Consider the following 21,596-nt stretch of genomic DNA (forward strand, 5'->3'; position numbering starts at 1 on the left):
ATGAATGGATGGTCAGGTCTTGAACCTGGACTGTCAGGTTTCCAGCTGACAAGCCCAGTGTCTTAAATCACTGAGCCATTGCACCACTTCCTAGAAACATCAATGGGGATATCTGAAGAAAATGTAATGAAATATGTGAATCCAACCCAGGGGTATATCAATAGGCAAGGGAATGAGAGTTATAAGATGTGTTCTAATCTGTGGAAGACAAGATTGTGATTGTGTCAAATACAATGTATTTTTTTAAAAAAAATAGAAGGCCAGGGAGAGGCAATCAAACTGCAAGATACTCTTCCTGCTTTTCTAATTTGCCTTTGCCTTTGTCCCCCAACTCTTTTTCAGAAAGAACAAGGGGAAAAAAGGCAGCCCCTCTTCTGACAGAAAAGGTTCTTACACTTCTCTTTGTTACAAGACAGCTGAACGGTACTAATAGGTTTTGTGTTTCACTGAGCAATCATCTGTCCTACAGTTTGCAGCCTTCTTCCTGCTTATATGTCAACTGAATTCTAAGGAAATCCCTCCTATGAATCTTTTTTTCCTCTAATCAGAAAATGAGAGGCTGAAGAGCAATAAAAGAACAGTTGACAACAGCAACAATAGATTGCTGAAAGAAATTCTAAAGCATCTGAAAATAAGAAGGAGAAATAGATGTCTTTTACAGAGCTTGTTTTTTTAAAAAAATATTTTTTTTCCAGAAAAATGCAAGCCAGATATTTTAATACTATTAGCTGTAACCAGCATCCCAGCAATATGTTCACATTCTTCCTATAAACATTACCTGCTAGTTAAAGACTGAGGGAAAGAACAAAAAAATTGGGTTCATATGCACCAACTTCCACTGTATTTGAATGCAGAAAGCAGCTTCTCGATGCACTTTCTTTAAAGTTATAACAGTAAAACTTTGTCTTGGGGGAAAAAAGGCCTCATTCACATTTCCTTCACATTAAAGGCAAGCTTAGCTAATGATGTGGTCTAATGAGTGGTTTATGCCTTCTGACAAACCAAATGAGGTTTATCAGCAGAGGCTTTAGGCAGCATGGAATCGCTGCAATTTTACATCTCATTGATTATCAGAATGAGAACAGCAAACATTCATGCGGCATAAAATACACCCTTCTTCCCATACCACAGAGTTCTACACAGAGAAAATCAAGAGAAGCAACTGTAGGGGCACTCTTTCCCCACTCTTTGGCCAATTCTTCATGGAGAAGCTAACACCACATTTTTAAAAATGAAACCACATGTAATGGGATTTGTCTTTGTACAGGTAGTTTGGGACTGGATTATATCAGAGAGGTGGGAACTCCAAGAATTCTTTGTTTAATTTTTATATTTTTTAAAAAAATCTTAATAAGCTTTATTGTGCAAAGATAGAAAGCATATGTCACACTCTGATATGATGACACTGAATCAATGGAAAGCATTTATTAAGATGGTATAATGCAACTTCCTTGATTTGGTATTTGGTTATGATATGCATAGCTCCCTTCCTTAAGGAAAAGAAGATAAACATTTGCACATATGACAAATTCCTGCTAAATGTTTCATGACTTAAGGCCACAGTGGATTTGTTTATCTCTCCTCTCATTTTATGCTGGGCTAACTTCTTGAAAATTCCTCTACAACCCAGTAAGGAAGTTGTGTGGGTTACCTGTGAAAATACAACCTTTTACTGCTTCTTTGATTCCTTTAGTAGACTCTGAATTAGAATTCTTTCACTTTACTATACATATTTCCCATACTATTGTTTTTTCCCCCATGGAGCACATGAATTGCTATGTCCATAACAAACATAATAGCAGAGACATTGATATTTGGAATGATTAGCTTTTAAAAAATCTTATTTAACATGTCCTCTTAAATGAAACTGCAGAAATGGAATTTGGTGTAATTAGGAGTAGAGACTAACAGAATCAGAAGGTAGATATATTAGAGCCAGTGGCAAACCAAGCCACTTTTAAGAAAACAGTCAAACAAAAGCTCTCAATTCATGTATAGTTTTTCTAAACACTGCAGTCCTTTGGCACCAATTAATGAATGTACAAAACAGTTCAAGACAACAAAGATCGATTTAACATTATAAAATGAGCCTAGGCTTATAGTCTGCTATCAAGCCAGGTTCAAAGTGTTAATATTGATGCCAAAAGTCCTAAAAACTTGGGATCAAAGCAGTTTGAAGAATATTTTCAACAACACATGCTTTAAGAGGAATGATTGCTCTCCATATAAGTTCTTACAGCCTTTTGCACAGCCTTTTCTGCAGCAATACCAGTTCTATTGGATAACCTCTTCTCTGACTTACACTTATCTCCAAGTTAGGCACATTGTAGACGTCACACGGAAACTTACATTTTTTATGTGGGTCTTCCTCCATTACTGACATTTTTATGCATTGTGTTTTTTAAAAACTCTAAACATTTTTTTTAAAGTACTGTTTATGCCAGGGGTGTCCAAACTTGGGAACTTTAAGACTTGTAGACTTCAACTCCCAGAATTCCCCAGCCAGCCTGGCACACATACCCACAGGGTGCAGACATGATCTCCTTTATAGTCAACATGATAAATCCACCTTTAGTTGATCCATCTCATTTGGTGATGACTTGGACGTCAGGAAGTCCCAGTCACTGCTTCTAAATTCCGAAATGACTTTCTCCTTATGTACAGGATGTGACAGCAATTATTTGCTCTACTTTTTATTTTATTTTTTTGTTCATGCTTTCAGATAAGGAAGTAATAGCTTTTAATTACTATATTAGCTATACCAGTGTAAAGGATCTTGACACTTTTATTAAGTTATAATCAGGGGTGGGCTTCAAAAATTGCAGCAATGGATTTGCTGGCCCATTTCTGGTTGGGCGTGACCTGGTTGGCATCCTGTACCATGGTGGGGGGGCATTTTTTACCCTCTCCAAGCTCTGAAGACTTTCCTCAAGCCTCTGAGAGGGCGAAAACTGCTTCGCTTGGGCTCTGGCAGTCAGAAACTGGCCCATTTCTGGACTTCCAGAACCTCTGGTAGGCCATTTCCTCCCTCCCTGAGCCTCTGCATAGGCCCTGTACTTACCTGGCATGATGAACAGGCTGCATGGAGACACCTGGGAGGGGAGGGGTGAGTGGGGAGGGGTGTGGCCATCCAGTGGTGGCATTTGGGGGTTTGCCGAACTGGGCAAAATCGTAGCTAGAAGATTGCCTGAATCCATGTGACCCCCCAGCAACCTACCCCTGATTATAATTTATAAATGTTATAGTTAAGCCAATATGGCTTGGATACGATGACTCACAGCTGACTTCTTGCTATATACCTCATATCAGATTCTATGTCTTGCATTCATTAAATTCTGTAAATGACCACTCAGTTTTAATCAGTAGTTCTTGCTCAAGTGCCCTGCTACAAACACACCAAATTGCATGTGGCATTCATATGTATTTTAACAATGCTGCAGTAAAATCTCTGCCAGATGACAACCCTCTGGCAAGCCACAATGATACGCATCCCTGTGGCTTAAAAGGCTACTCTGCAAAGAGTACACATTAATTTATGAATGTGAAAATCAAAAACCGAGCAGAGAGAAGGCATTTCAATAAAATGAGTTGATAGAAAATCCAAATACAAGCCTGCTTTTGTACTTACACTGTGCTTGTGTGCTTCTACTCAGCCTTCATGAGAATGGAATGTTGGAACAAGTGGAGGATTTGTCTAATTCAAGCTGGTCCTTCTCATGTACCACTATTCTTACAGAAACGAAGGCTGACAAAATAACTTACAATATAATTCCCATTTGTGTTTCCCAAGAATTTCAAGTACCACAAAATTATATCATTCTTATCACCTCAAAGGCCCAGGGGGACATAGGTAGATGAATATGTTACCTGGACTCTAAATAACTTTTGCATTTTAAATCAGGTAATCTCAGAGTAAGAGACTCACTTGGACAAACACATGCAGAAACATTTCTGAATAGACAAGTCAAGCTGCCCGTGCTCATTCTTTAATTTAACCAATCACTTCCACTGGACCAAGAGTGGCTTTTAAGTACTACACCAAAACATAAAGTATGCTTTAAATCAGTGTTCCTCAACATTTATGGCACCAGGGAATAGTTTTGTGGAAGACAATTTTTCCACAGATCGGGGAAGAGGGGAGTGCAACCTAGATCCCTCACACGCAAAGTTTACAGTAGGGATTCTCCTGTGAGAATCTAATGCCTAATGATCTGAGGTTTAGTTAAGTTAAATTAAGTTAAGTTAAGTTTAGTTTTGCTTTGCTTTGCTTTGCTTTATTGTCATTGCACCTCATAAATGCCATCTTCAGTGAGCATTATACATAAAAAATAAAACAAAACAAAATAAAAACAAAAAATTAAAGAAGGTGGAACTGAGGCGATGATTCTTGCACTGGGAAGCAGTTGCAAATACAGATGAAGCTTCACTTGCTTACCTGCCACTCACCTCTAGCTGTGCGTCTCTGGTTCCTAACAGCCATGGACCGGTACTGGTCCATAGCCCAGGGGTTGAGGATTCCTGCTTTAAATAAATTCCTGCCAAATCTGGAATGTTGCCTGTAAATGGATAATTATGTTGAACAGATATAAAGAAACAGGATGAGTATATTAATAGTATGTTTGATGTTTTAAGAAAGTAACAGACTTTCTTTTTTGTGTGTGTGCTTCTATATTTTTTTCAATGGATTTTCCACAAACGTGAATCAATCATAAGCTTTCAGATGATGGAATCTATATGTAAGTAAGGCTGTAAAGTGTGCACGACTTTCTTGAAAATAAGTCTCACTGAAACTCTAAATGGTTTGTAGCAAAAATATCTGAAATATTTTTTTTTATTCTTACTTTTTGTTTTAAATCTGATAATATACACTCTTTGGTGAATTAGGGACTCTGAATCCAGAAACCCTGGAAATTGCCCTACTAATCTGAGATACCTTGTCTAATGGAGCATACTCATAGTTAACATTATTAAATCTTTCCAAAGGCTGACTTCTTTATTTCTTTTCTTCTCTTTTCTTCTGCAAAACCCTTGAAAAGACTATATAGCAGGAAAATATTTCCATAAAAAAGCCCTACTGTGTTTCTGCTACTTTATTATTTTAGTGGATATAATTGGCTATTACTTTTACATTCATTATAAACCTATTTATGGATAAAGCAAAATACAATCCGATGTCTGCAAATAAATGAAACAAAATTATATCAGGCTGGATTACATACCATTGAAAACCTAATACACCAGCTGTAGTCCCACATATTTTAAAATTTCAGAAGGAACATGCTGCTCTATCTTCCTCTTTACAGAAGGAAGTTCATTTATAATCACATAATTCAGAGATAGGGATTAATTATAATGCTGAATGTGACAATACACAGGATGTAAAAGCCCAGTATAAAATCCACTGAATGCTGATCACTGGATAAATTCAGGCCCATGCAATAGAATGCACGCTGGTCCTGAAAATGTTCCCTACCCACAGCTGTATAAATTATATCTGTTTTCTTATGTGGCTACTTATCAATGCAGCTTTTGTGAAACCCAGAAATCATCTCTGTTCCATCAGCAGTTTTATGAATAGAATCAAAGTCTGTTGGAATTTAAGATCCAGCAGATTTGGAAAGCACTAAGTGAGAAGGCTGCCTTTGGTTTTGAGGGGGTGGGGTGGGAAATTGTTTGTTTTTGATCCTAACATATTTAACAGTTCTTTATCATCTCTCACTTTATTATCTTTCATTGGTTATTTGTCTTGATCCCAGCTACAATATCTACTTTCATTGTTGCATTTTTTATTCCTTCTCTTTTCTCATAGACTTATTGTAGTTGTCTTATAACCTATGAAAGAGAAAAGGAAACATTCATTTAAAAATGTCTTGCACTTGAGCATCTGCCTATAAAATCATCATTATTATTTTATTTTATTTTGCATTTTTAGCTGACTTTTAAGTAATCAAAATATCTGACTTTGGAGGAAACAGTGTCTCCCATTATTTTATCCCTACAGGAGCAATACTGTGAACTATATTAAACTGAAAGAGAATGACTGGGCCAAATTCCCAAAGGCAACTTCATGGTCACAACAGACTACAAGAATGCTCTCCAGATGGAGCTGCCCTTGAGGTCTACTCAGAGGCTGCAGCTGGTCCAGAATACAATTGAGTGGTGGTTGAAGGATGCACCACATTATATCCATGTGTTGCTTCATGAGCTGCACCAGTTGGCTGCTAGGTGCAATTCAAGGTGCTGGTTATGGATAGAGTCTTGTTATTTTCAGGCCACCTACCTCTAATAGTTTTGCCAGCTCAGTAAGATCTGACATAATTATTGTGCTTTAGGTCCCTTCTATAAAACAGTGTCATCTATCAGAACCAAGAAGATATTTATTCTCTGTCACAGTGCTTGCCCTCTGGAATAGCATCTTCCTGGAGATCCATAAAGTCCTCATTTTTCAGCTGTTCTGCAATTTTTGAAAACTTATCTTTGCTCCCAGGCTGGGCTTAAGGTAACTATCAAGGCTCTGTTGGTTTTCTTTGAATGCATTCAATTGTTTTAGATGTCCAGGTCTTTTTTTTTTCTTTATTTCATTTTACTGTTTTTATTGCCAATAAATGTTAGCTTCCCAGACTTGCTGAGAGTTGGCTTCTAAATCTCACTGAATGAATATTGATTGAGGACGTGAACCAAATCCAGCACTTTAAGTACTACTACACTACATTGGTTCACATAGTGCACAATAATTAGCCAGCAAGTGATTATTACAAATACTCCTACTTCTACTTTCTTTAAATTATATTTCAAATTTTTTTTGGAAGACTTGGAATTGCCAAGAGTAAAGTCACAGTTAAAAATTAATCAGTTTATCTCTAAAACATTTGTACTGTTACAGATGCATGGAGAATTGCAATGATGCTGCATTATCTAGCTCTCTGGATTTCACAAGGGAAGAGACTAAAAAAAGAAACCAATGCTTTCAAACATCTCACCGTCAGGGGACACCTAAGAATAATTTGCATTAATTTTATAGTTCAGGCTATCAGAATTCAAGATTCCATTCAGTAACTATAAAGTCTTGGCTTTTCTTTGACGGAAACTTCTTTCTATTATTACCATTACCAATAATTCATTATGTATACTAATTATAGATATATCTATTGACTGTAAAATAATTTTGAACCATAATAACCAAGACACAAAGCTAGCTTTCTAACAGCAATTTAAAAATTGCATTCAATATCCAAAAGAAGATGGAAAGACCTTTATAAATATATTTGTAGCTAAGACTATCCCATTAAGATTAGTACACACACACACACACACACACACACACACACACATGCTCACTCATTCACTCACACACACCATTGAGTGGTTATCTGGATTTTTGTGGTCCAAATAGGGTAGCTATTTGTAGTAATAGTAATATTTTTTTTATTAGATGCACAGTAGGCACCTAATACAAAAGAGAAAGAATTTGAATATTGTAAAGCTAGAATGCATATACTGAATTGCTCTATTCCTTCAAGTGTCCTAATAGGTATTCTGTGGGAAACGGTCAAATAAAGCATCAAATATATCACATGAAGAAATAACAATATATTTTTTTAAAAAAAATAATGAACTAGAAGTGGCAATAATAACTGGTAAACGAGAGACAAAATCCTCATTTCTCATCAGAAAGAAATATTGACAACTAGATGGCCACAAAATATTTTTGATGCTCTCTTAGTTTGGTTGTTTGCTTGAAAATGTTTCATTACCTAACTAGGTAACACTATCAGTGAGTAATGAAATATCTGCAAGCAAATGATCATGCTCAAAGAGCACTAAGGATTCAACATTTTGACCCTGAGCTACATATATTCATTTCTATTGGAAGCAAAAGGTTTGTTACTTGGGTATGTTTTGCTAGGTACCGCCTAGTAATTCTCCAGAATTTTGCAGCCCAAATAGGGTAAACCTAAATTTTAAGCTTTACATCCATAGAGCATTATACAAATTCTATGTGAATTGACTACACTAATATTCACGTCTTATAACCATGTTTGGTTGCTATAGAATCACTGGGAAAAATCTCATAATCACAATGTAATAAAGCCTTCAATTATCGAAGAGGTGCATGAAATTATCCCCAACACTAATTATTTCCTGCCAAGAATGGTATACTTTTGACTCTGAAGAATGGAATTTTTCTAAAGTTTCTTTTTTCATCCTCTTCCTGTATCTACATTGTCTAACACAAAGTATTTGCATAACTTTAGCTTGCTTATGAATTGGATTATGTACAATATATTTGAAGAAATGTTTTTGACTCACATGCTTAATTGGGCTCTCTTTATCTAGTTTTAGGACTTGTTTAGAAAACATCATGTTTTAGATCATATTTATGCAGAAATTCTGAAAATTCAAATGGACTCAGAAACTTTTCAGTACCACTACAGAAGCACTGAAGCTTGGAGAATCCTTGGTGAACCCAACAATGTATTTGTCGTCTTAGTTTTGACTAGTTGAAGTTTCTGAGTACATGTATAATACAGTGTGCTGTAGTAATCCAGACAATAAATGACTAAAGCATGAGTAGGAGAAACCCCCTATAACATGAATGAACTTAGTGCACAAAATGGATCAATGGAAAGATCTTTCAAGTCATGACTTCCACTACTGAAGCATGAGTTGTAAGTCCAGAAAAACCAGTGTGCACACCAACTCTATCTGAGGAGTGCCACCTCATTTAAAACTATTGGTGGGATGGCTCTGAAATTAGGAAACATAAACACCAGGGGCACTCATTCTTTGTATGGTTGAGTTGTGACTTGTTCTTCTCCATCCAGACCTTCATACCCTCCAAATACTGGGTAAGCACTTCTATAGCATTGATTCTCCAACCAGAGTTAGAGATGTACAGCTAGGGATCTTAAGCATATTGGTGGACTGAATGGCAACGTCAAGCTAATGGAAGTCAAGCATACTTTTTATGATAATGTCAGCAAGCAGAAGTTTTATTCATATGGGCATTAAAATGGATTTTCTTTAATGAATTTTAATGACTTTTTAAATTACATTTTAACTCTATTATTTTACTTTTATGCTTTGAGCACCATCTATTGATAAAAAGAGGGTGTAGTCATTCAATAAAAATAAATAAAACTGAAACTTAGCATATCAGTTGGCATTCCTTGGATCTCCTTTTATTGCTTCAGATATTTCAAAAATATAGATTTGGTATTCAGATCAACATCTTCTGAAAAGTTACGTTAAAGTCCCACTATATTGTTAGGGGTGCTTCATCATCACTAATTCTTATTTCGGTGTAATATTTCACAAAATAAGATTTGAGAAGGCATTTTCTGAAGGTACTTCTACAAGCAGGAAGACTGCTGAGGGCCCTTGCTAATAATTTAGCAATAATAATTTAGGGCATGGTTTCCTAACCTTTTGTCATCACATCTCCTTTAGTGAAATCTTAATGTACACACCTTCTCTAAAAATCCAAAAATTGAAATAAACAAACAATGCAATTAAACTTTATTAATTAAATAAATAATAAATAAATAAACAATCCAATTAAACTATAAAGACATAAAAATGAAAAATGAAAGGTCATGCCTCCTGAACTATCTTGTTATTGACAATAGTATTTAGAAAAAGATGGATTCATCATAAAAAGGTACAGCTAAAAGGTTCCTACACATTCTTTGACTCTGTCTGCACCAACCCAAGGGAGGCACACTTCATAGTTTGGAAAACCATGACTTAGGGGAAAATGGATTAAAATACATACTCTTTTAAGTGGAGTCCATTTTCTTCTTCTTTTTAATTCATCCTGCCTTTTATTTCTTTCCTTCTTTTTCTAATACCAAGGGTAATAGTATTCTATCTAAATGTAGACTGGTAGGTTTGCAATAGATGCAGTATACATACTCTAGACATAATTCAAACAAAAACAGGAACTATGAAAGTTGCTCTGAACTTCAAGCTCAGGGATTCCAATTATCGGGCCGTCGCCTATTGGGAACCAGGCCCCACAAGTGGTAGGATATCTCACTAAGCTGCATTGGCATACAATACCACCTCCTTTCTCCCCCTCTTGCCACTTCTACCACCACCACCACCTGTCTGCAGAGATGGAAAGGCTGGGGACCGCTGCTTTCAAGTTTTACTTCTAGAAGTAATGTTTGAACTGAAGACTGCTTAAAATCCAGCTGCATCCATTGCTAGATTATGCAGAGCCTATTCTAGTGTCACTCATTCACTACTCTCATCCAAAGAGGACAAAAGGATTATGTTGCTATTGTTGTTGTAATAATAATAATAATAATAATAATAATAATAATAATAATAATAATAATAATAATAATTGTTTTTCAAAGCACTGCATGGCCAATTTCTGGAAAAAATAAAAGATAAAGTGGACAGTGAACAAACTTGGTTATGGTTAACAACAGGTTCATTAAAAAAAGAAACAGAGTCACTAATCCTGGCTGCGCAAGAACAAGCTATCCGCACAAATGCCATTAAGGCCAAAATCGAAAAATCCTCTGATGATGCCAAATGCAGACTTTGCAAAGAAGCTGATGAAAGTGTTGATCACATACTCAGCTGCTGTAAAAAAATCGCGCAGACTGATTATAAATTGCGGCACAATTCAGTAGCCCAAATGATCCATTGGAATTTGTGCAAAAATTATAATATTAAAACAGCAACAAACTGGTGGGAACATCAGCCTGAAAAAGTCACCGAAAATCAGATGGTCAAGATCTTGTGGGATTTCCGTATACAAACCGACAAAATACTGGCGCATAATACACCAGACATCACACTGGTTGAGAAAAATAAGGTCACAATCATAGACATCGCAATACCAGGTGATAGCAGGGTCGCCGAGAAGGAACATGAAAAGATCACAAGATACCAGGACTTAAAAATCGAAATTCAACGACTATGGCACAAACCAGCAGTGGTAATTCCAGTGGTAATTGGCACACTGGGTGCTATTCCAAAAGCACTGGAATTACATTTAAAACAGTTAAAAATTGACAAAATCACCATCAGTCAAATGCAAAAAGCCGCACTGCTTGGATCTGCACGCATATTAAGAAAATACGTTACGACGTCCTAGGCCCCTGGGTGGGGCCCGACTAGTAACCAATGCCAAATCCGGTGAAACAACTGGCCGCTGTGATACAATTGTATAATAATAATAATAATAATAATAATTGTTTTTAATCTTTTAAAATCACATATAATTATGGGTAGCTTACAAGACACAAAAACAAATTAAACATAGCATATAATGGCAGAAAAGGAATAACAGGACTAATTTCAACTGGAAAATAAAATAAAATAACATATCTAACTTCAGTAGATAAATACTCAAAAGCAATGCTGGAAGTGGATTGTTTTAAGTTTCCTTTTTAAGAATAACACTAAAGATTTCCTTGAATACTATCCCCTACATCAGTTAGCAGAAAATGCACCAAGCAGAGTGATTTGATACTCATTTCTATTTTGTTAGCACTGTTTCCTATATATGTGTTACTGCTTTTTTCTGAGCAAAGTGTAAAAGCTGGTCATTATGCTTGTAAAGTCTTAAGTGTCTTATATTTAGGTTATTAAAAAAATTAAAAAAATTGTCTAAAGTATGAATCATGCAATGCATACAACAGCAGAAGTGTTTTTATGCAATCTACTTCCCTGAGGCCTATAAGATCGCACAGATTAGGCCTCCTCCGGATTCCATCTGCCGGTCAATGTCGGCTGGCGACCCCCCCGGGGAGGGCCTTCTCTGTTGCTGCTCCGGCCCTATGGAATGATCTCCCTGTGGAGATCCGGACCCTTACTACCCTTCCGGCCTTCCGCAAAGCAACCAAGACCTGGCTGTTCCGGCAGGCCTGGGGCTGTTGAATTTGTCCAGCCCCATCCTAAATTGTGAATGTTGTGATCTTTTAATGTTGTCTTGTTTTTGTATGTCCTTCCCTTCCCCTTTTTTACTTGTAAACTGCCCTGAGTCTCTTTGAGAGTGGGCGGCATACAAATTAAATAAATAAATAAATAAAATAATAAATCTATCCCCTTCAGAAATGAACTTGATAGATAATCCAGAGCAATTCTTTACCTTTTAGACTTTCAGATTGCATCATTTTTCCCCAAAGAAATTTCCTTGATATATTTTGAGTTTTAGGAGAGCAACAAAGATTTTTGTTTCTTTTATCTAAAATCTCTTTTATCTATTTTAACATCCCACACAGGGATGTAGTTATTTTAGGACTGACCCAATTGTTTATGATTCTCTTGCTTTAATTATTTCACTAATCCATTGTAACAATTTTGAACTGTATTATTTTCTTTTGTATTTTGAAGTGAAAAACCAGCTTAAAAATACTTTGGGGGCTGGATGATTCAGATCAGACCGGCAGATAAAGCCTTGCCTCCTGGGGGTGCATTTCTCCAGCACATACAAGGACCAATAAGTGTCTTATGGATCACTTATGAGCACCAATTTGGTGTAGTGTTACAAGAATTAAGCTACAAACTAGGAGACTGGATCCTAGTCTCACCTTAGGCAGGAAGTTAGCTAGATGACTTGGGCCTGTCATTCTCTCTCAGCCCTACCAAGAAGGCAATAGCAATCAATTTCTGAAAAACCTTGTCAAAACAACTGCAGGGACTAGTTAGGCAGTCACTAGAAGTCAAGATTGCCTTGGAATTCAAATACATTTATACTTATCACTTATACCTGTTTTCAATATGAAGAGATAAAGCTTACATTTCTTCTTATTTTATCAGAATAAACAAAATGGCCTGGGGAGAGCAATAACTATAGTACTTAGAGTTATATACCACTTTAAAGATAAGGTAAAGGTTCCCTCACACATATGTGCTAGTCATTCCCAATTCTAGGGGACGGTGCTCATCTCCGTTTCAAAGCTGAAGAGCCAGCACTGTCTGAAGAAGTCTCTGTGGTCATTTGGCTGGCATGACTAAACGCCGAAGACACATGGAGCACTGTTATCTTCCCACCAAAGGTGGTCCTTATTTTTTTTTTACTTGCATTTTCACATGCTTTCAAACTGCTAGGTTGGCAGAAGCTGGAACACGTAATGGGAGCTCACTCCGTTATGCAGCAGTAATGATTCAAACCGCCGAACTGCTGATTTTTCTGATAGACAAGCTCAGCGTCTTAGCCACTGAGCCACCGCATCCATGTTATACCATTTTAGAGTGTTTTAAAGTTCTCTCTAAAAGGTTTTCAGACACAGCATATTGCCCTCAACAATCTGGGTCCTCATTTTACCAACCTCAGAAGGAAGCAACGCTGAGTCAACCTTGAGCTGTTCAGGATCGAACTGCTGGCAGTCAGCAGAATTAGCCTCCAATAGTGTATTATAACCACTTTGCCAGCACAGAGAGAGGCAATACTGTTCCCCAATGCAATGGAAACCACTATAATGTACCCAAATGGCCCGGGAAGCAGTAGAATTTATGCCATCATATAAAATTGATATAATAATGTAAGTAATATATAGCTAAACTGAATCACAGTTGGACCAGGAAGGAAGCTGCCTAAAGAAGAATGAATGCTGAAGAATTGGTGCTGGTGAATCTTCTTGAGTCCCTTGAATTGCAAGGAAATCAAATCTGTCAATTCTAAAGGAAATCAATCCTGACTGTTCTTTGGAAGGACAGATACTGAAGCTGAAGCTCAAATACTTTGACCACCTAATAAGAAGAGTGGAAAAGACCTGGTGTTGGGAAAGTCTGAAGGCCAAAGGAGAAGCAGATAGCAGAGGATGAGATTATCAGATAGTGTCATTGATGCAATGAATATGAATTTGGGCAAATTCCAGGAGACAGTGGAGGATTGGGTGCCTAGCTTGCTATGGTCCACAGGGTATGAAGACTCAGACATGAACAATAGTGACTGAACAATAATTACCTAAATCATGTGTACCCTATTTTCCCCAAAATAAGACCTCCCTGGAGCTCAATTGGGCTTTTTAGCACATGCACTAAAATAAGCCCTTCCCCTAAAATAAAACCTCCCTGAAAATATTGCAATGCAGCAGCAGCCATGGGGTGACCACCCTTGCAACCTCCTGCACCTCAAAAATAATAAGACCTCCTCAAAAATAAGGCCAAGTGCTTATTTCTGGGAAACATGGCACTTATTGGAATATGTGGATCTGATAGCATTACAACACTATAGATATCCTTTATATAAAGAGAGAGAATGAAGTCTGACTTTCACATCAACTGCTTAACAGAAAAGCAGTAAAAACTCATATGCGCGTTTGTTTGTGTGCATGGATATGTGTGTGTATGTGTGTGTGATGTTAAATAAGGCAATTGCAGCTAGAGGCAGTCAGGATAGCAGCTGTTTCTATTCACCTAATTGAAGATGGGCTAAGTAGACATGACTTAACTCCCTTAAATCAGAATATATCACCTTACTTCCACATTTTGAACAAGCAATGGAATTAGACCCCAATTCCATTACGCATGATGAGTATTTGAAGTAAGAAATGACTAATAAAGGCACCTCAGATTTACAATCATTAACATTTGAGTTCAAGTGCAATGCTATTAAGTTCAGTGGTTCTGGAATTCACTTGGTTTCATTACCTGGATATAATCGAATTTCCACTGGATTAATAATTTACTTTAGCTTGAATGGTTTGGCAGTTGGCCCCTTTTGATGAAAGTAGAAAAAAACTGGTTTTGAACTCTGTATCAGGAATTCTGGAAAAATACAGAAACATACTTATGAGGGATGATGAAGTTAAAAACACTGTCATTAGGATTTAAGTCTCATCAGGATTCAACAAGAGATGATGGACAATTGCATATAATGTGCATTTTGTAGCAAATGCACTGAATATGAACTAAATGAAAATGAATGCCCAAATTGAAACACAATTTGTGCTGCCCTCCATTTTTCACATTTCTCAAACATTTGTAAAGTGTACCAGTCAAAGCATACAAATATTTTTTTTCCAAATTCTATTTACAAATTGAATCAAAGGCTAGGCAAACCAAACTAGTGAAATATGGCAACTGACTTGACCAAAATAGATCCATCCCATGTCCTTTCCTCAGCTACAGCCATCATTATTTAAACTTCTATAAACTTCACAAGTATTTTGATTTTGTTTTGCTTTGTTTCTTTCTCAGCAAGAACTAGTATTCACCTAGATTTCAAATCTCAGTGTATTCCAGCCATTAACTTTTCCTCTCCAGACAAACTGGCCCAGTTCTGTCTCAGGTATTCAACATACACTCAGATGATCCACAATTACTGATTATGCTGTTCTGGCAACGATCATTGTTTTGCTTATCCATTCTTGTTTTATACAGAAATAATAGTATTATATGTATGAAAATAATCCTGAAAGTACAATGTTTTGATTCAGTCTATTTTCTTCTATACTGCTACAATTACTGTTGCTACTACGTGTGAATAATAGTAGTGCAATGTGTTTAGTTTTACTTTTCACAAACACCTGACAAAACAATGAAACCATTTCTGGATTATATATTTTCAGATTATACACAAATATATAAGGGTTTTTCCATCTATCATAATAATATAACACTTAAAATGTATTTTTAATGGAGTAGAAATATTTTTCTTCTATGGGGAAATACTCTGGTGGGTTATCCCTATGTGTAGCATAGCAATAGCAGTAACACTTAGAATTATAAATTGTTCCACTGTGTTTTACAGCACTCTCTGGGTGGTTTACAATATCAGCATACTGCCTCCAACAATCCTCATTTTACCAACCTCGGAAGAATGGAAAGGTGAATCAACCTTGATCCTTTGAGGATTGAACTCCAGACTGTGGGCAGTTTGCCTGTAATATTGCATTCTAATCACTGCACTACCAGGGCTCAAAAGTGGAATGTTACTGAAACGTTTTTAACGTTAACATTAGTTACCTAATGTTTAAATATAATATTTCTTCTCTGTTGTTATTAAAATCAGACTTTCCAAGTGCATAAATTATAATACCACATTTTCAGGTAAATCTAGTTTATGAAGGGTTCTATACAATAGAATAATTTTATGAAAAGGAAAAAAAAATGTGTGTGACGGACATGTTGGGATAGATTGGAAGGTACTGGGAGGTATAAGAGATATATAAAAATGATTTTTCACAGATTTCATGTTTATGTGTTCTTATGAAAGCAAAGTATACATTAAAAATTCAGATTGGTGAACTTTTCAAGTGTACAATCTTAATGGGACCGCTATTTTTTTTAAATAAAATAATTAGCATTCTAGAGAAAGCATTCTACAAACACTTTCCAATTTCTTTAACAATGAACATTTTGTGTAATGTTGTTCCTACGTGTATTTATGAGAGAGGATCTAATATATGTTCCTTCTCTTTATGTGTGTATGCATATGCCTATTTGTGTGTTCTCCCTTTGTGTTTGTGTTGCACTTGTTTATCTGTACAAAGAGGCACAGGGAAGACATATTTTTTGCTCTGGATTACATGACCAGGAATGAGGATAATTCAGAATGAAACAATCATCAACATTTAACTTTGATCAAATCCTTCTCCCATTGGGACACATTGGGGATTTTTTTCCCAGAAATGTTTCTTTCTGTAGCCTCCAGCTGGATCCAGTTCGTTTTTTTTAACTTAAGCTCATGACAAATTGGCAATACTATTTCTAAAATTGCAGGGATTGCACATGTAATCTTATACAAAAATACCACAATCTTACAAGATTCAGACTGTGAGATTTCATTGTTGGGAAAATCTTGCAAGAACACTAAAATGCTGAGAGTCTTGTAGCAGTATGTGCTGACCTCTTATCGAGGATCTTACTGCTTATTAACATAAACATGAAACATGAATAAATAGCTGTACCAGAAAATGTTAAAACGGTCATCTATTTTCCCTCTAATGCACATGCTAAAAAGAATATTTCTCCAATATATCAATAGTTGTGAACATATTTACTTAAGCTATGCATTTGAAATTTCATTAGCACGTAGAACATAAATATATCAGCATATAACTGTGTTATAGTCTCTAACTTACTAAATATTAAAAGCAACCTCAAATTGCATTAAAATAAGAAATATGACATTATTTCATGTTCCTGCTGTAATCAGGGGTGTCAAACTTTTGTCATCATGGCAGCATCACGTGATGTATGGGCTTTTTTCCCCTTCACTACACTGGGCAGGGGCAGAGCCAGCACATGATGCATCTGGCCCATGGGCCACAAGTTTGACATCCCTGATACGTTATAGACAATTTCAAAAACTTCAACACAGTCTAGCACCTTGGTGTTCTGTCCCATGATTCTAATGAATATGCAGACACAGGCTTGGCTGTCTGCCATGACTAATGACGGAGATAAAGCTACTCCTTGGCTAGGAGCCTAGAATGCTATCTTCAAGAAACCAAGATTAGACTTACAGAATGCTTTCTCAATGGCTAGTAAAGTGGACTGTTGTTTCCTTCAAAGATTCCCCTCCTGTCGCTCCACCTATAAGCTCTTTGGGAGGGGTCATAACATTAGCCACCCACCCCTATTTCCTTCTATGATGTCTTCTTCACAGCTGCTCCCCTCTCTTCTCAACTCTACACACACACATATCAGGGACAACCTCCCTCTGTTCCTCCTCACTGCTCCCTGACTCAGACACCATCTGGTGGCCAATAGGATTCTTCATTCTCAGTCCCATAATGGTCGTCACTGTCAGAGTCCACCAACAGCTCAGCCGGCCGCTGATGGGCCACAACACTTGGTGTGACAATTACAGGTATTTGCAACTCCTCTCTCAAATAAAATAAACTAGCTGAGTGACTCCTACATCACAAGATTTTGCTTGGCTATTAACTGAAGTGTGGACACCTATCAGAGAGATCAATTTACAGGTGAAAAATATGACATCCACATACCTTCCTGAGCCATTCACAGTTTAAGTATACTATACTGTATATTCTCTGTGAGAATTTCATCAAATATTATACACTTCTTTTTTATTTATTTGAATTATTTATTTATTTATTATTTATTTGTGTTTTAATTAATAACTCAAAAGAGAACAAGAAGAGAACAAGAAATAATAATGGTGGTTATATTATATATTGTCAGAGAGAAAAAAGGAAGAAAATAAAAATTATTTAAGAAAAAAGTGAAAGAAAATGCAACAAAGACAAAAAATAGAATGTACTAAATATGCAGTTGAAAGGAATAATTACCCTCTGAAAATTGTAGCTTTTGTGACACAGTCATATTTACAATATATAATCCACTCCTTTCTTCCCAAGCTTTGTAAGTAAAGGATATTGTAGAAACACCTGCTTTAAAGAGGCATTTATCTATATTGCATAATCTGGCCTTAATATTTATGTTGAGTGTGTTCATTTTCCCCAAAGTTCAAAGTTTAATGACTACCATCTATGAATATCTGGAGAAACCACTCTCTATATCAGGGGTTTCTTACCTTTCCAACTTTGTGAACCAGCAGGGAGAGAGAAGGGATGGTTCTGTGCAAGTGGAGGGCGCGTGTATCTGTCACTTGCACAGATGGAACTTCCCGTGCAAGTGCCCACTGCTTGTTCAAATGGAGCTATGCATGCTCACACAGTTGCTCTCTTCTTTAGTGGTACTCAGCCACAGCCTGGGGGTTAGAAACTCCTGCTCTAGATTTTATTCACATTAAAGGTTACTGAATTGGATTTCTTTTTGGTATATACATACTTAAAAATTTAATATGGAATTAATATTTCTTAAATTAATGGGTAATCCAATTTTCACCTACTGGCATCATTTCTGATTTGCACCAGTTAATAAGAGTATCCTGCTATTTTGCTAAAGGCATATATATTTTGCATCAATGAATATTCTATTCTCCTTTCACTTGATGTTCCGACCAAATTGAATGAGGGAAAATTGTGAGGAAATAAAGGTATAGCATTGCCTTATACTGCATCATCTTAATAGTTTCATATTTTCAAATTGATGTCTCATAAGATGTTGATGAAGTTAACGGCTTGTGAAGAACACATGAAATGTTTGTTAGATATCATATTGCCTGACTTATTCCTGGTGCCTAAAGGTTTCAACTGTTGTGAGGCAACAACAGAACTATTTTGATTAACAGTACACAGGGTTGATGTGGAAGAGACTAGAACCTTAACATTTCAATTCAACACTTCTGTTGAGTGATTCATTATTCTTCATCAATCCATCTACTTGTCCTCCTTGGCTTGTTGGTAGTAGCATTCTTCTCTTCTTTCATCTCCAGGAAGTCATAATCCCAACACTCTATGAAGCCAAGAATGAAACCAACTCTTCCTTGTGACCTCATAGACTCTAACTCTACATTATCTTTCTGCTTTCTTATTCAGATGCTATTTCTGGCAACTGGAAAGAAATAGAGCAATATGTCATTTACTTTGAGGATACATTTAGAGTACTAGACATGATGTTCTCTCTCATATAGAGAAATGGAAACCTAATCACAACTTAGAGCTAGAAAGGAGAATCTTTATTTTGCCATACCTCTGGTCTTCTCCTCTCTTTTTACCCTCTCCCTTGTCCTTTAAATGTCACTGAGCACAAGCATGTTTCTGATTAGTTTTTCTCATAGCTTGCATACACTCATTCAGTTCAGCCAAGATGAATTTAAATTAGTAAACTAATTCAGCTAAGAATATCAAACATTGTCCAAATATTCAGGAAGTGGGGGAGCTAGAGGGAGCAAGGCAGACCAGTCAAACTCTGGGTGAATATTTAAATACTGTGCCACAGGAAAAGTTCTCTATACCTAGAAAAGTAGAAAATGGTAGAAAAAAAATTCTAATCTAACTTTTTTCCATATTAGTTCTACTATCATCATTCAGTGATGGTGGCTGGTTCTTTGGCCATGTAATTTACAGGTCAGATTAAAAATACAAAAACCTCACAGCATATTGAATTAGGTAGATTATAGATAATCACAAAATGTTCAACATAATCTAACACCATGAGGTGACAGTTACAGATAGTTGAACTCCTCTCTCAAATGAAATAAATCAGTTGAGTGATTCCTACTTCTCATTGCTTGGTTGTTAACTGAAGTGTGGACCTCACAGCATATTGAAAAAGTGCATTTTATTTAAAGTAGAACTTCCTTTGGTGAATAGATAACTATCCTTCCATAAGAGAAAGAAATATCAGACTTTCAAAATATTTCAAAGCCACAGCTTAAGTCAAAAATATTTTAAAATATAAGATTTTTGATAATGGTTCAGTATTTAAGTTGATCGGGTTCTAGATTCATTTCTAAATCCAGATCTTTTCTTCTCATTAGCATTTTTTTCTATTCACAAGTCTCTAATGTATCAATTGAATCAATTTTCTCAGAAATTATATGATTATATTTATCTTAGAGAAAAATAACATATATTTCTAACCTTATTTCAAAATAACTACTTTAAATATCATTATTGAACCTGGAACTCAATCCCAAAATATACACCTTGAGGTTTAAAGGATCTATGGAAAAGGTACTGTCAAGCCCCATTCAATTTACAAAAGCCAAATTGCCCAAGAATACTTATTTTCTAGCCCTCAGGGAAGGAATAAAAAGATATGATACCTCAAAATGTTTATAATCATCATGTAGCATGTATGTCATGCAATAATATCACTTTAACCCTTTGGTTTTCATCTGTGCTCTAGGACATGAACCTGTATTGTAGAATAGTACCACCTCCACAATTTCTTTCTGAAAAGTCCTGATGCTCAGGGCTGTATACATGCTTATTAGGAATGAATTATTTCTCAGAGATGGAGATATTTTGATTTCGGTGCTTGCCCTGCTGCTTGCCTCATCAAAATTATTTGCTGCAGAGAAAGAATGGATCATTATTAATACTGTAATATGATTTGAGGTGTGTCCAAGTAATTTAGCATGGAACTAAAAAAAAATAGGCCCTTCCTTTGTGAGAAATGGTGGAAGATAGAAGAATTAGCTTTCTGATCTTTCTTTTCTACATTTTAGTGACAGCTTTATAGTAATGAGGAGTCTAGTTTATTGTGTTTATCTATAGCTACCCAGTAATTGCCATGTTAGAAATGTTTCAAGTGTGAACTTTTGTTCTAGTCCATTGTCATGAGGAATTAGCTATAGCAGAGTTCCCCTAGCTTTCTGGCTTTGCCAACTGGCAAGGGAAGGGGACAGGGGATAGTTATGCACAAATGACCTGAAAATGCACATGCATCTCCATTTGTGTGAATGGTGTCCACACCAATAGTGGATTGACAATTTTTTTACTACTGGTTCGGGCGGTCTTTAGTGCACGTTCCTGTATGCAACACTTCTGTGCATGCGCAGAAGGGTCCAGGAAGGTGGGCGGAGTCTCCCACCACTGCTACTACTGGTTCGAACAAACCAGGAGCAATCCATTTCTGGTCCATGTGTGCATGCTGCTCAGGCAAATGTAATGTCTGTGCATGTACTTGGCGGCTGCTCACACAAGGGGAAATGCCCAGGCATTTGTGCGGTTGCCCACCATTTCCATAGCTCAGTTGCAAACAACTCACAGCCACTGGTGGGTCACAACCCACATCTATCAGGTCTTTTT

This window comes from Thamnophis elegans, chromosome 1 (genome assembly GCF_009769535.1).
Source record: "Thamnophis elegans isolate rThaEle1 chromosome 1, rThaEle1.pri, whole genome shotgun sequence".
In the NCBI taxonomy this organism is placed as follows: Eukaryota; Metazoa; Chordata; class Lepidosauria; order Squamata; family Colubridae; genus Thamnophis; species Thamnophis elegans.